At 30.9% G+C, this 14,389-nt stretch overlaps 1 protein-coding gene and 3 long non-coding RNA genes across 4 annotated transcripts in view; all 4 read left to right on the top strand.

Annotated features, from left to right (window-relative positions):
• Positions 1 to 14,389, top strand: part of stg (string) — a 704,947-nt gene that overhangs the window by 182,088 nt on the left and 508,470 nt on the right. The window lies entirely within an intron of this gene.
• Positions 562 to 1,147, top strand: LOC142219731 (uncharacterized). The gene is made up of 2 exons (XR_012717725.1): positions 562 to 947; positions 1,011 to 1,147. It is a non-coding gene; the product is annotated as an uncharacterized LOC142219731 (long non-coding RNA).
• LOC142219730 (uncharacterized) lies at positions 4,448 to 4,945 on the top strand. Its single transcript, XR_012717724.1, has 2 exons — positions 4,448 to 4,638; positions 4,711 to 4,945. It is a non-coding gene; the product is annotated as an uncharacterized LOC142219730 (long non-coding RNA).
• Positions 13,896 to 14,194, top strand: LOC142219729 (uncharacterized). The gene is made up of 2 exons (XR_012717723.1): positions 13,896 to 13,983; positions 14,044 to 14,194. It is a non-coding gene; the product is annotated as an uncharacterized LOC142219729 (long non-coding RNA).

Genomic DNA, 14,389 nt, shown 5'->3' with positions numbered 1-14,389 from the left:
ACACTTATATAGCATAGTTTGCAGCGCCCACGAGCCCATGCAAACATAACATTATTTAACAGAAACATACATTTGTTTGCCACGTGGACTCTCCCGTCAACTCTCCCGGTTTCCATCTCTATTTCTTTCTCTATACTCTCTCTGTCGCTTTGAATAAAATATCACAACATATGTATGTTTAGTCGAAATTTGTAAATGTATATATGTTTGCATTCACACTTATGATTTTTATGAAACATTCATGCCTCAAACATAATATATTCTAACATATTAACATAGATGTCCCAAACATTTAGTGTTAGTTTAGGAACATTCCTTGTTTGCACTTAAATATATTGTGTTTTAAACTTGTGCCCGAAACACATTTTGTTTATATCGGAACATATGAAAAACATATTTTTCTAAGAGTGTAGAAAAGAGTTTGCAAATTTCCATTGCGATTAATAATGCGGAGTGCATTTATGACCACTTTTTTAAGAAAATATGAAATTTCAATGCATTAATGAGTACAAGTCATTACTAGGGTTTAATTCAATATCATGTACACATGTAACGTTTTTCTTCATGATTGATGACATAAATGTAAAGTTTAAATATTCAGCAATATTCGAAAAAAAAAATTAATTAAAAATACAAAAATACTATTTGATGTAGAATGAAAAGAATTGATGTTTATTCCAATCCGATTCCTTTCCATTCACCTCAAGTCAAATATATTGAAGTTTATAATAAATGTTGTCAATGTAAAAGTTTTGAACGACTTCACAAACTTGAACTAAATCTACTCTACTAAGCAAATAAAAAAACTAGACCTGATTTTTCTCTCATTTTAAAATCACACCATCATGAGAATAGTTGCGATAATATGTTTTCAAATCTTTCTAGTACTAGTAAATCAATCTGTGGTGAATGCATCTTCTGGCAGCATGTTTTGTAGTTATAATTGGGTAAAAGACATCATTCTCCTTTTTTAATTCGCACCAATCAATTAAGATATATTTTATTTACAGTATAAAATCCCTAGGCGCCGAGTGATACTAATGCGAGGATGAATATAACTTGAAGATATTAAAAAAAAAGACGTTCTGTGGTACTCATAACGCAAATAGAGAAAATAAATATAATAAAAATTAACTAGATAAATATACTGAACTTAGTTTAAAGGTACTACTTTCAAACAAGAGACTTACTTCTTTCTCACAGAAGTGAAATATCTACACACGAGGGCGGTTCGGAAACTTCTTAGCCTATCAATGAAAGAGAATAGTTTACAACTGTAATTACATCTTCATTTGAGGTAAAACGCTTGCCAGCAAGGAATTTTTTAAGATTTGGGAACAAGTAAGTCACTGGGAGCTAAATCAGGAGAATAAAGTGGGTGGTCAAGCAACTCGTACTTTAACAGGTTGGCTTATAAGTCCCCGGTCTGACACATAGATGGCGTCGCTAGTATTAAATGTATATTTTTATATAGTACCAACCTTCAAATGATTCGTGTCAAAATTTGACGTCTGTAAGTCAATTAGTTTGTGAGATAGAGCGTCTTTTGTGAAGCAACTTTTGTTATTGTGAAAAAAAGGAATTTCGTGTTTTGATAAAATACTGTTTTTTGAAGGGAAAAATACGGTGGAAGCAAAAACTTGGCTTGATAATGAGTTTCCGGACTCTGCCCCAAGGAAACCAACAATAATTGATTGGTATGCAAAATTCAAGCGTGGTGAAATGAGCACGGAGGACGGTGAACACAATGGACGCCCGAAAGGAGTGGTTACCGACGAAATCATCAAAAAAAGATCCACAAAATGATTTTGAATGACTGTAAAATGAAGTTGATCGAAATAGCAGAGGCCTTAAAGATATCAAAGGAACGTGTTGGTCATATCATTCATCAATATTTGGATATGCGGAAGCTCTGTGCAAAATGGGTGCCGCGCGAGCTCACATTTGACCAAAAACAACAACGTGTTGATGATTCTGAGCGGTGTTTGCAGCTGTAAACTCGAGTTTTTCCGTCGATATGACAATGGATGAAACATGGCTCCATCTCTACACTCCTGAGTCCAATCGACAGTCGGCTGAGTGGACAGCGACCGGTGAACCATCTCCGAAGCGAGGAAAGACTCAAAAGTCCGCTGGCAAAGTAATGGCCTCTGTTTTTTGGGATGCGCATGGAATAATTTTTATCGATTACCTTGAGAAGGGAAAAACCATCAACAGTGTCTATTATTTGGCGTTATTGAAGCGTTTGAAGAAGAAAAAAGTGTTGTTCCACCAAGCCAACGCACCGTGCCACAAGTCATTGAGAACGATGGCAAAAATTCATAAATTGGGCTTCGAATTGCTTTCCCACCCACCGTATTCTCCAGATCTGGCCCCCAGCGACTTTCTTGTTCTCAACAGGGTTGGCCTGTCACGAACTGTGACTTTTGCGACATACATTTGCGACGGTATAATACGTATGTCGCAAAAGTCGTAAACCTGCTGTATAAAACCAAATTTTGAATAGAAGAAATCCTGAACATTTTTTAGTTTAGTTTGACAGCATTCGCTGTGAGTTTCTGCCGAAATTTGTGAAAGTTTTCCCATGATCAAGCCTATTTTCTTAGGTGGTATCGAAATTCCCGTTGGTGAGTGTGCAAAATACCTTGGACAGGAGACTGAACTTAAAGCTAAGAAAGGACGAGAAAATCCACGGTTACCCTAAACTCGTGCAAAAGGCAATAGGGAAAATGTGGGGACTAAAACCGAAAATTGTGAAAAATTGTGAACAGAATTGAAACTTCTTCGCACATACCATCATCTTGGATATCATCGAATTCGCTGCCTAGCTGACGCGACTAAAGTATTTTCAGTTTGCGACTTTTGTTACTTTTTCTACATTTACGACGCGTATGTGACGTTTACGACGTTTACAACTTTGCGACAGTCGCAAACCTAAAAGAGTTTGATACAGACCATCTCTGGTTCTCAGACCTCAAAAGGATGCTTGCAGGGAAAAAATTTGGCTGCAATGAAGAGGTGATCGCCGAAACTGATGCAAAACCGAAGGAGTACTACCAAAATGGTATCAAAAAATTGGAAGGTCATTATAATCGTTGTATCGCTCTTGAAGGGAACTATGTTGAATAATAAGAACGAATTTTGACAAAAAAAAAAAAATTTTTCTTTGTTAGACCGGGGACTTATCAGCCAACCTGTTAATAAATGCGGAAATTTCCCAGATTTTGAGATAGAAATTACTTGAGAAATCTCCTTATACACCCGATGTCCTTAGAAGCTGTAATTTGAAATTAAACTTCTGCCAAAGTGCCATCTGAGCCGGTCTTCCGATTTGTCTTGAAATTCTTTACATTAAATTAATGGTCTCTCATGTCCATAACTGATAGACCATTTATAAATCGATGTTTCACAATTTTACTTCTATAGAAACATTCGTAACTGTACAGCTGTTGTATGGCAGTGGTTATTTGAAATTCCGCCCGTCCTAATTTTTTGCAGTTTTATATATCCGACACATTAAATTTTTTATTATCTAAATTTTCTCTCTGATAAGCCCGACATTTTGATTTTTGTGTATCTTTCTGTTAGTGTTTCCATTTTGTATAGATTTATTTTTTACAAAATGCCTATATAGACCAATACCAGGATTTTACTTCTTAAACTTCTGGAAGCCTAATTATTTTTATTAAATTTTCTGGTTTTATAAATATATATTCTAGAGATTGTTGTTATACCCATATGTTGATGTGGTCTCTATATAGTCTTGTGTCGTATTTTAATTTATTGGCCTGAAATTAAAATGTAGAGTTATTTCCCTAAAATGCTGAGGTTTGTCGTCGAGGCGTATCAAAATTTAAAATTAGTTTTCTTTTGGATATATAAACGCATATGACAAAATAGAGTCGGTCTATTTTTGGAACAATACACCTTAAAACTACAATTGTAATACTGTTAAAAAAAGATTTAGGTATACCACCTTAAGTCGACTCCGGAGTCGAGGCTAATAAGAAATGCTGGAGTCGGAGCCGGAGTCAAGCAAAATTGACTCGATTCCACAGCCCTGTTTGCAATAATAAATCTCAACAACTTAGTTTTCTGTAGAAAAAATTTAATTTTTTATAGAAAAAAACTTTATGTAAATTAAGCTTTCTTAAGCAAACTTCAATTCATTTTAGCTGAATTTAGTTTTTTTGTAGGAACGCTCCATTCCAGGCCATCTTATTTTTGTTTTCTGTAGGAAAATCACAATTTATCTTTACTGTATTATTATTCTATAAGAAATCTCAGACAAATAGTCTAACGATACAAACACACTAGACAAATATTTGACAGAAATCAAAAAAGAACTCGTTACCACAGTGGAACCAGTAAGCCTAAAATACTAATGTTGTAATAGAGTGACACTCTAATATGAGATTAAATCAATTAATGTCTGTATGCCATCCCAACTTTATTGCTTTAAACGAATTTACTATCGTGGCTTATAAAAACCACGATATACGTACTTTTAAGTCAGTTTAAAATTGCACACACTTTAGTATAGCCTTAAGAATGCTTGCGATAATATATGCTCAAGCATTCCTAATACTAATAATTCTATCTATGGTACATGCTAATTTGTTTTGTGGAGAACAATGGGTAAGCTGATGCATTTGTTTTCTCAACTATCTTCACTGATTTTATAATTCATATATATTTTTAATTTTCCAGTATAATACTTCGACGCGTAAAATAAAAATACGATTGCGATATGGATAAACATATTTTAAGTTTTTGGTTAATTTATGATTTTTATTAAAAACAATAAAGATTTTTAGTTTACCGTTAAAGATGACTTTAGCTAATGGACTCTGTAGCCAATGCTACTTTTCCTTCTAATATTATTCTTATATTATACTATAAGTCTAATTTTGTAAATAAATAAATAAAATAAAAATCAGTTCAATTCTCTCTACTTGCATTCAGACCATTCACCCAGAAAAACGGGGCTCTAATGCAAGGCCGTAGCCAGGATTTTAATTCGGGAGGGTTCAACTTTAAAAAAAAAATCATATAATCTCATGTGTACAAAATTTTATTTATGCATAGGTATTTATACAATATTTTTATAATATTAAATTGAGCCGACGGGCTTTTTGGGCAGCAAATAAATCAATGACTTCTTCAGTCGGCACATTTATTCGGCGATGAACCGACATTAATGCCAATCCTTTGAGTCTACTCTCGCTAGTCGAATTTCTAAGATACGTCTTTAATCTCTTCATTGTTGAAAATGAACGTTCGGATGAGCACGTAGTAACTGCAGGGATGGAAAATGCAGTACTATAGTACTTTTTTCAAAACGTTTTCACCCCGGTCAGTACCGTAGTACCCCCGCGAATGATTTAGTACCTTTTGTGTATACATTTTTGAGTCGATATCAGATTTATGGTACAATAGCTTTGACAAAATATTTTAATATTTTGAGAAAGTCTTTATCAACCTTATTTGCCAATAGTCTTTTACAAATATGGCAAAACAGACATGTTCATGTGGGAAGAAAATCTCGATTTTGTAAAAGACATAGTCAATCGATTTTTTATTTCAGTAGAAAATGTCAAAATTTTATTTCTATATAGAATTTTTGCAAAATTTTATTTTTATAGAAAATTTTGTCAAAATTTTATTTCAATTGAAAATTTTGTAAAAATTTTATTTCTATAGGAAATTTTTGCAAAATTTTATTTCTATAGAAAAAATTTTGCAAAATTTTTTTTCTATAGAACATTTTTGCAAAATTTTATTTATGTAGAAAATTTTGTCAAAATTTTATTTTCTTTAAAATTCAGTCTCTTGACAATAATTTTCCAGTGAAATTTTTATTGAAATTTAGTAAAATAAACCTTTCCGCTCAAAAAATACAATTTTTGTACTTTCTTAAAAATTGTATTTTCCATCCCTGAGTAACTGGCAAAGTGACCAAAATTTTTAAAAGAATGCGCACGTTTGGAAATATCTCTTTATTGCTTCCATCGCTGAATTATGCAGGTTCTTTTCGCAGGTTTTGCGCCATTTCATTTACACCTGTGTGTTTGGCTGTTTCGTTGTTGTTGCTATGGCCAAACATAGTAAGTCATGTTCACAAAAAGAACAACAAACGCACATAAAAAGCAGAAATGCATTTTCCAAAAATGAAATTTGTGGTGCGAGAACAAAAACAAGTTGTTTTTTTTTTCGACCGTCGTTTGACGGGCTTTTCAACTAATATTCTGTGACTTGTGCAACCCAGCAAAAAAATTTGGAAGTTCTTCCAAAGGCACAACTTTAAAAGCACTTCCAGAAGATGCACTCCCAATAATGTTCTTTATTTTAACTACCCAGGAAGTCCATTTAATTCAATTTTTTATATCTTGGTTTTTTCATACTTTTAATGGGTAATTTTAACTTTTTTGTTTCAATTAGGTTAAAAACAGAGTAAGAATTCATAAAATGGTACAAATCATTTAAATTTTGTCGAAAAAAATGGTAAATCCAATCTGATAAAATTGTGAATTTTTGAAAATTTTTGAGGTCAAACATTTCCGACAAGCGTTAGAATCCATTAAAAATTATAAAAATTATTTATTTGACAAAATATCACAGAATTTTTAAATGTACATCCAAAACATTGAATTCGGATCACACCTAAAGAAGTGATGCAAATTCAGTGCAACGGCTGTTGAAATGGAGGACTTCCGTCCTATGACAAGCCCATGTTAAATTCATCGATTCTGCGTCAATTTTGCACCACTTCCGGATCTAAAAAGAACATTTTCATTACTTTTTTGGCGACGCTTTTTTTGCTGGGAAGTTTTATAGGTAAGCGTTTTTCAAAATAAAACCTCCAGCTTCTCTTCAACATCTTCGATAAAATTTTTCTATGCAGCTAAAAATATATATTTATTTATATAAAAATATTCATTCATTTCGGGGGGGGTTTGATCCCCCTCACCCCCCCCCCCTGAATACGGCCTTGCTCTAATGCCAACTGAATTTTATGAACTTAACTAAAATCAACTAATCTTCATGAACTAAAGATTAGTTGATTTTAGTTAAATTTTGCACAATGTTCCTTATTTGAATAATTTTTTGCTAACTTTAATGACGTGAACTAAAAATAAGAAAAAGAAGTTGTATACAAATATAGTGCACAATTTTACTAAAAAATAATTTAGTTCATATTTTCCTCACATGACAGAAGTTTGCTAAAATTGAGTTCATAAGTCTCTCAAATGAATAAATTTTACTAAAATTGTACCTGTCTTGAACTTCGTACAGCGCTAGACATTTTAACAATTAAATCCAATTTTTTCTTTCAACATATGAAATTTTCTTAAACAAGAGAAAAAAATTAATTATTTTTAATAAATTTCCTTCAATTTGACAAATATTATTATCTTATTTGTTACATGTTTCAATTAGAAAACTATTTTAGTTACAATTTTCTAAACTAAACCTACATTTTCTTCCACGGTGGGTTCACTTTTTTTTGGGTGTTCTGTCTGAATTCAGATCCCAATTGAAGGCAGTTTCCTATAGGAAACTTCAATTCAATTAATTTTGTTTTTGAAAAAAATCCAGGTCGGCTGAATACAGTTCTGTACAATTATCTAAAGAAATTGTTGAATCAATCCAATTTTTTTGATGTCAATTTACTGTAAGGAATTTTAAATACAGACTGGCTGAATTTTATTTCCTCTAGTGTAATTTTCAATTTAGCGTGGATTTAGCTCAAATTTATTTCTGTATAAAATAAGTTTGTATGTGCTGGATCAGCCACACCTAATTTTGTTTATATTCAGAAAATCAAATCCAACATTATTTTATTCAGTTGTGCTAAATTTAGGTTTCCTGCAGATAAATTCCATTCAGTTTGGCTGAATTCAGTTCTGCACAATTGTCTAAGGAAAATCTTCAACTCAGCTATGCTGAATAAGTGTTTTCTATAGAAAAACTTTTCATGTGATTTGATGAAGTCGTTTTTTTATACACTACAAAAAGATTTTGTTTTTGCCCAAATGAGTTTGGTATTGAATTCGAGCTAAAGAAGCGACAAATTGTAGTAAGGATACATTTAAGACAATTTTATTTTATATTTGAATTTGGGATTATTGACAATACACAAAAAATTTTTTTTTTTCTGATTCAATCACGAAATTAATTGATCCAATTAATTTTTTAATTGAAATGTCTTCAATCATGAAAATGACAGTATCAATTACAGATTTAATTGGGTATCAAAAAATTTCTTGATTAAAAAATTAATTGATTTCAATATCAAATTTCATTTAATTTTTTAATTGATTAAATTAAAGTTTTAATTGATGTTGATTGCAAAATTCAATTAATTTTTTAATTAAAAACGTAACTATATTTAATCGCTATAGTATATTTCAATGAGTTTCTATAACTATTTTTAATAATTTTTAGTTTGATTTAAGAATTCATAGTTCCAATTTCTTTTAATTAGAACTTAAAAAGAATATCCAGAATTAAGTGTCTTACTCTTCCGAGTTTGATTAAAAAGTTAATTGTATCAATTAATTTTTTAATTGAAAATTTAAAAATGTCAATCATTAACTTAATTGACTTAATGTTTCTAGTTTGATTAAAAGGTTAATAGTATCAATTAACTTTTTAATTGAAAAAGTTTTCAGCTTCAATCAACTCTTTAATTGGGAATATTTTGGTGATATTTTTTCTGTGTAGGATACAAAATTGAAATTATTCGCTTCTTACGCATGTTTCTTCATATGTTATTGAAGTACTTTAAAAGCGTCTTAACGTCAACTTAAATTTCGAATTTCAGGCTCCACTTCAAGTAAAAATTACAACTAGGTTTCAAGTAAAGGAAGTCTATAAAATAAAGTGTTGGAAAAAACTCCTATATTTTAAGCTTTTGAGCTTTGTAGTCAAGATTCAGAAATTAAAAAAAAAAAAAATCCAAAGACGATTTCATTTATTTTGAAGAATGTTTTACAATTATTAAAGCCAACAAAATTCTCCTTCATCTCAAAATACCCATTTTGAAGTCGACTAACTCTAAGAACTTCATTGAAAATTTGATCGACTTTTGGATAACGAAAAAGACTCTGTATCAAAGAATTTCGACCTCTATCCCAGCAAAACAGCGTTGTCAAAAAATATTGAAAATGTCCTTTTTGGATCCGGAAGTGGTGCCAAATTGGCGCAGAAGCGATGAATTTAAGATGGGCTTGTCACAGGTTTGATGTCCATCATTTCAATAGCACAGACTTTGCTTCAATTCTTAAGGTGTGATCCGAATTCAGTGTTTTAGATGTGAATTGAACAATTTTTTGATATTATGCCAAATAATTAATTTTTATAATATTTTATGGGTTTTGAGACATTATAATACTTGCCTGTAAAGGTGGGTATTAAGCTCGAGTTTAGCAGCTAAAATCGTAATTTTTTCACTAACGTGAAAACTAAATCAGTAAAAAAAGCTATAAAATTATACATTTTTATTTCAGATTTCATTATAACTTGATGGGGAATAGCCCAAAGCAAATTTTTATAAAGTTTGTATTCCTTAAAATGGAGTTTTAAAGAAAAGTATTCGTGAAAAGATGACGAATTTAGAGGCTAAACTCGAACTTAATACCCCCCTTAACGTATGATGCCAAATATTTTCAAAAATTCGCAATTTTTCAAGAATGGGCTTAGCATTTTTTCGACAAGATTTAAATAATTTGTACCATTATATTATTTCTTACACTATTTTTAACCTATTTGAAATAAAAATAGTTAAAATTACCTATAAAATGTATATATTTCAATCTTTATTTTTAAATTAAGATTCTATATTTTTTCGAGCTTGAGATTTTTATTTTTTCAAGCTCAAGCTCGAAAAAGAATTTTCATTACCAATTAAAAATATGAACAAGTATATACAGTAGTACAAAAACTACGGATTCTAGAAACCCTAGGAGTTAAATCGGGAGTTCGGTGTAATGTGTGCTATACCAAAACATGGAAAGATACACACAGTATTCAGCACATTTCATTGTAGTTCTAGAATCTCGACCCCAAATCGGAGGGCCGGTACTCACAATTTTCGACACACGTTTTATGGTCCTAGAATACCTCTAGATTTCAAATTTCAGGCAAATGAGATAAAAACTACGGATTATAGAAGCCCAAAAAGTAAAATCGGGAGATCGGTCCATATGGGGGCTATACCAAAACATGGACCGATAGGCATCATTTTCGGTACACTTTTTGATGGTCCTAAAATACCTCCATATTTCCAATTTCAGGCAAATTGGATAGAAACAACAGTTTTTATAAGCCCAAGACCCCAAATCGGGAGGTCGGTTTATATAGGGACTATATCAAAACTTGGACCGATATAGCCCATCTTCGAAATTTGCCAAATTTCAGGACGATAGCGTCATTATTGAAGGTTGTAGCGTGATTACAACAGACAGACAGACGGACATGCTTATATCTATTTATTTATTTATTTATTCAGTCTATGGAATACATTCCTTACAGACTAGCAATTCTTAAAATAAATTAAGTCTAAAATAGAATTAAAACTATTTAGGGAAATTGAAAAATCTAAATCAAAGTTATTATTTAAATTATTAAATTCTTTAAGAGATCTTAAAATTGGTTCCGAAGATCCATAGTTTGTTCTATGAGCAGGAATTGCAAAATAATCATGCTTTCGCAAACAATGTATTGGTACATTAAAACCAATCAACTCTAAAAGAGACGGACAATCTATAAATCCATTAATTATTTTATAAATAAACAAAACTGAAAACTTTAATCTACGCGATTGAAGAGAATCCAAATGAATTAGCCTACACCTAGCTTCATATGAAGGCAAAGGATCAGTAAAAGGCACAGACAATAATGCAAACTTTATAAACTTTTTCTGCAATGGACAGTATATATGGGATTCCAAACAATAGCAGCATATTCCAGCCTAGATCTCACAAAGCTAGTGTATAGTATTTTTCTTGTATATGGATCTACGAATTCCTTAGAATTCCGTTTAACAAATGCCAACATCGAATAAGCCTTTGGCATTATATAATCTATATGCAATTTGAAGGAAAATTTAGCATCAAAGACTACCCCCAAATCACGAATATGATCAACCTTTAGCAGCTCCTGATTATTTATAAAATACGAAGAATTCAGGTCATTAATTCTTCTCGAGTAGGATAGATATACGCATTTAGACACATTCAAAGGCAATAAATTCAATTCACACCACGAGAATATTCTATCCAAATCAGATTGTAGCAAGAATACATCAGATAAGGACTTAATATTTGCAAATATCTTAATGTCATCTGCATAAATCAAACAGTTAGCAAAATGGCAACAAAATATAACATCATTAAGGAATAATATAAATAACAAAGGACCAAGAATACTACCTTGGGGAACTCCAGACGTAGCAATATAGGGTTCCGATATTGAACCATCCACATAAACAAAACATTTTCTCATATTTAAATATGACCGTAACCACTGCAGTAAACTCGAGTGGAAACCAATTTTGTAAAGCTTTGCAAGCAAAATATTATGTGAAACTTTATCAAAAGCTTTGCAGAAATCCAAGTATATAGTGTCAACTTGGTTCCCCTTTTCTAGACTATTTAAACAGAAATTAGTAAATACTAATAAATTTGAAACTGTCGAGCGATTCTTTACAAACCCATGTTGAACATCTGAGATATGATGCCGTACTGTCGAAACTATTCTTTCATAAACTAAATGTTCTAAGATTTTAGATATATTAGACAATTTGGAAATTGGCCTAAAATTACGAATATCCCCCTTCAAACCAGACTTGAAGACAGGCGTAACAGACGCAGTTTTATAATTATCTAAAAATAAACCAATTCTTAAAGATAAATTAAAAATATATTGCAGAGGTCCAGAAATAGATGAGGCACATTTCTTCAAAAATAAAGAAGAAAGGCCATCCATGTCTGACCTCACCGAATCATTAAGATTTAACAATGAATTCCAAACATCATCCAGTGAGAACTGGATCAAACCCATATCTAGAACAGAGCTAACATTTTCTAAGATTCTAGAATCCAACTCATTTAAATCGAATTTCTGAAAATTAGAACTAAAATATTTAGCAAATAAATTTGCCTGAGATTGCGATGAATCTGCAAACACTTCATCCATATGCATTGAAGAAGGAAAATCACTATGTCCTTTCTTACATTTAATAAATTGCCAGAACGATTTTGGATTACTTTTTATTTTGCCTTCATAATCAGAGATGTATTGTTTATAAAGAAACTTATTTAAGAATAAAAATTCCCGTGAATAGTGTTCATGAAGCCTTTTACTTTCAGCAGAATTAGTGGATTTATGAATTTTATGGAATTTATTTCTTAGATTTTTTAGCTTTTTCAAACCATTTGTATACCATGGAAGTTTATGATTACAACGCTTAAGCCTCGGTATATGCAAATTAATGATATCCTTCAATTTCCCAAGAAATAAAGTATAGCAACTTGAAACACACTTATCTCTAAACAAATGAAACCAATCAATTGCATTAATAATTTCATTAATTAAATCAAAATTAGCATTGGAATAATTAAAAATATCATCAATTTGACAAGTAGTATTAGGAAAACAGTACAATTCAATTTTGAGAGACATAGGTACATGATGTCTATCAGAAGAACTGATTGGATGAGCACACTGCTCTACAAGAAATTTTAAGTTTTGAGTTATAAAAGCCAGATCCAAAAGTTTACCACGAGCATTAAATAGAGGATTAATTTGATAAAGATCCAAAGCATACATGTTATCAATATATCGTCTTAGAATTTCTCCCTGATCAAGATTATATATACTTTATATAGTCGGAAATTGATATTTCGATGTGTTACAAACGGAATAACAAGCTTATTATACCCCGTCACCATTCTATGGTGGTGGGTATAAAAAAGCGAGCCATTAAAATGAATTAAAAAACTTCTTGTATAGTTAAAATAAAGAACATCTTTAGGTGGACATTTTTGGATGTGCTTTTAAAGTTGTGTCTTAGAACAACTTCCAAATTATTTTATTGGGTATCCATATGTTGATTAGTAATCCCTATGTAGAAAATATTAATAATTTAAACTTGAAAAACTAACTTTTGCCGCAAAATCGCGTTTTCGGTCACAGTGCGTTGGTTTATATTGACTTTCATTATTAAAGATATATTTTCGCCTTTATTATAAAATACTCGAACATTTATCGCTTTCGTATTTTAAGAACCAGAAATCTTTGACCAAACTGCAATATTGCTTTCAGTGTGCTTGAAGGAAATTTTTTTGGGAGTATATGGTACGGAGGCGTTTCTTTTGAGGGTATTAAAACAGAGATTTGTTATATATGAAAATAAATTAATGTCTATTCCAAAAATAATCAACCATAATTTTAAGAACATTTTACCAAAAAAAAAAATACAAAATAAAAAATCTTATTTTGCAATTTTTGATATAAAATTTTGTGCATCTATTTCTATAGAAAATTTTGTCAAAATTTTATTTTTAGAGAAAATATTGTCAAAATTTTATTCCAAGAGAAAATGTTGTCAACATTTAATTCCTATAGAAAATTTTGTCAAAATTTTGTTTCGATGGAAAATTTGTGTAACCTCTTAGGTGGGGAGGAATATTTTGCAAAATCTGCTAAAACATCAAGAATTCTACCAATCGACCAAACTGTAGTAAAAAATCTAAAATTTTTGGTAGATCTTTATCAACTGTGGCAACCGTGATTGCCATCCCAACTTGATTGTTTTGAACGAATTCGCTGTCGTGACTTATATAAATTACGAAACACGTACTCTTAAATTAGTTTAAAATCGCCTTAAGAATGATTGCGATAATATATTCTAAAACATTCCTATTACTAGTAATTCTACTTTTGATGCATTCTAATTGGTTGTATGGAGATCAATGGGTAAGATGCATTTGCTTCTTCAACTTATTTTATAATTGATTTATATTTTTCTATTCACAGTTTAATACATTGATACGTAAAATAAAATTACGATTGCGATATGGATAAACATATATTGAGTTTTTGTTAATTTTTTGCATTACATTACACAAAAATAGTAAATTCAATTGACCTCAAATAAAAATAAAATAAAAACTTTGGTTTAAGATTACGTATTGGTTTGAATTCGGATGTGGTGGAGCAAATTTTTTTATGAGAAAAATATTAATTAATATAGCACTAATATCAATTAATTTCGTAATCGAAGTCAACAAATATTTTTTATGTGCAGGCGATTTTCTAGAAAATATCAATTCATTTAATTTTCTAAAAGAACATTCCCAATTTAACCTGGCGAAACCGGTCT

The sequence above is a fragment of the Haematobia irritans genome, chromosome 1 (genome assembly GCF_050003625.1).
Source record: "Haematobia irritans isolate KBUSLIRL chromosome 1, ASM5000362v1, whole genome shotgun sequence".
NCBI lineage: Eukaryota > Metazoa > Arthropoda > Insecta > Diptera > Muscidae > Haematobia > Haematobia irritans.
This window is presented reverse-complemented; position numbering and strand designations above follow the sequence as displayed.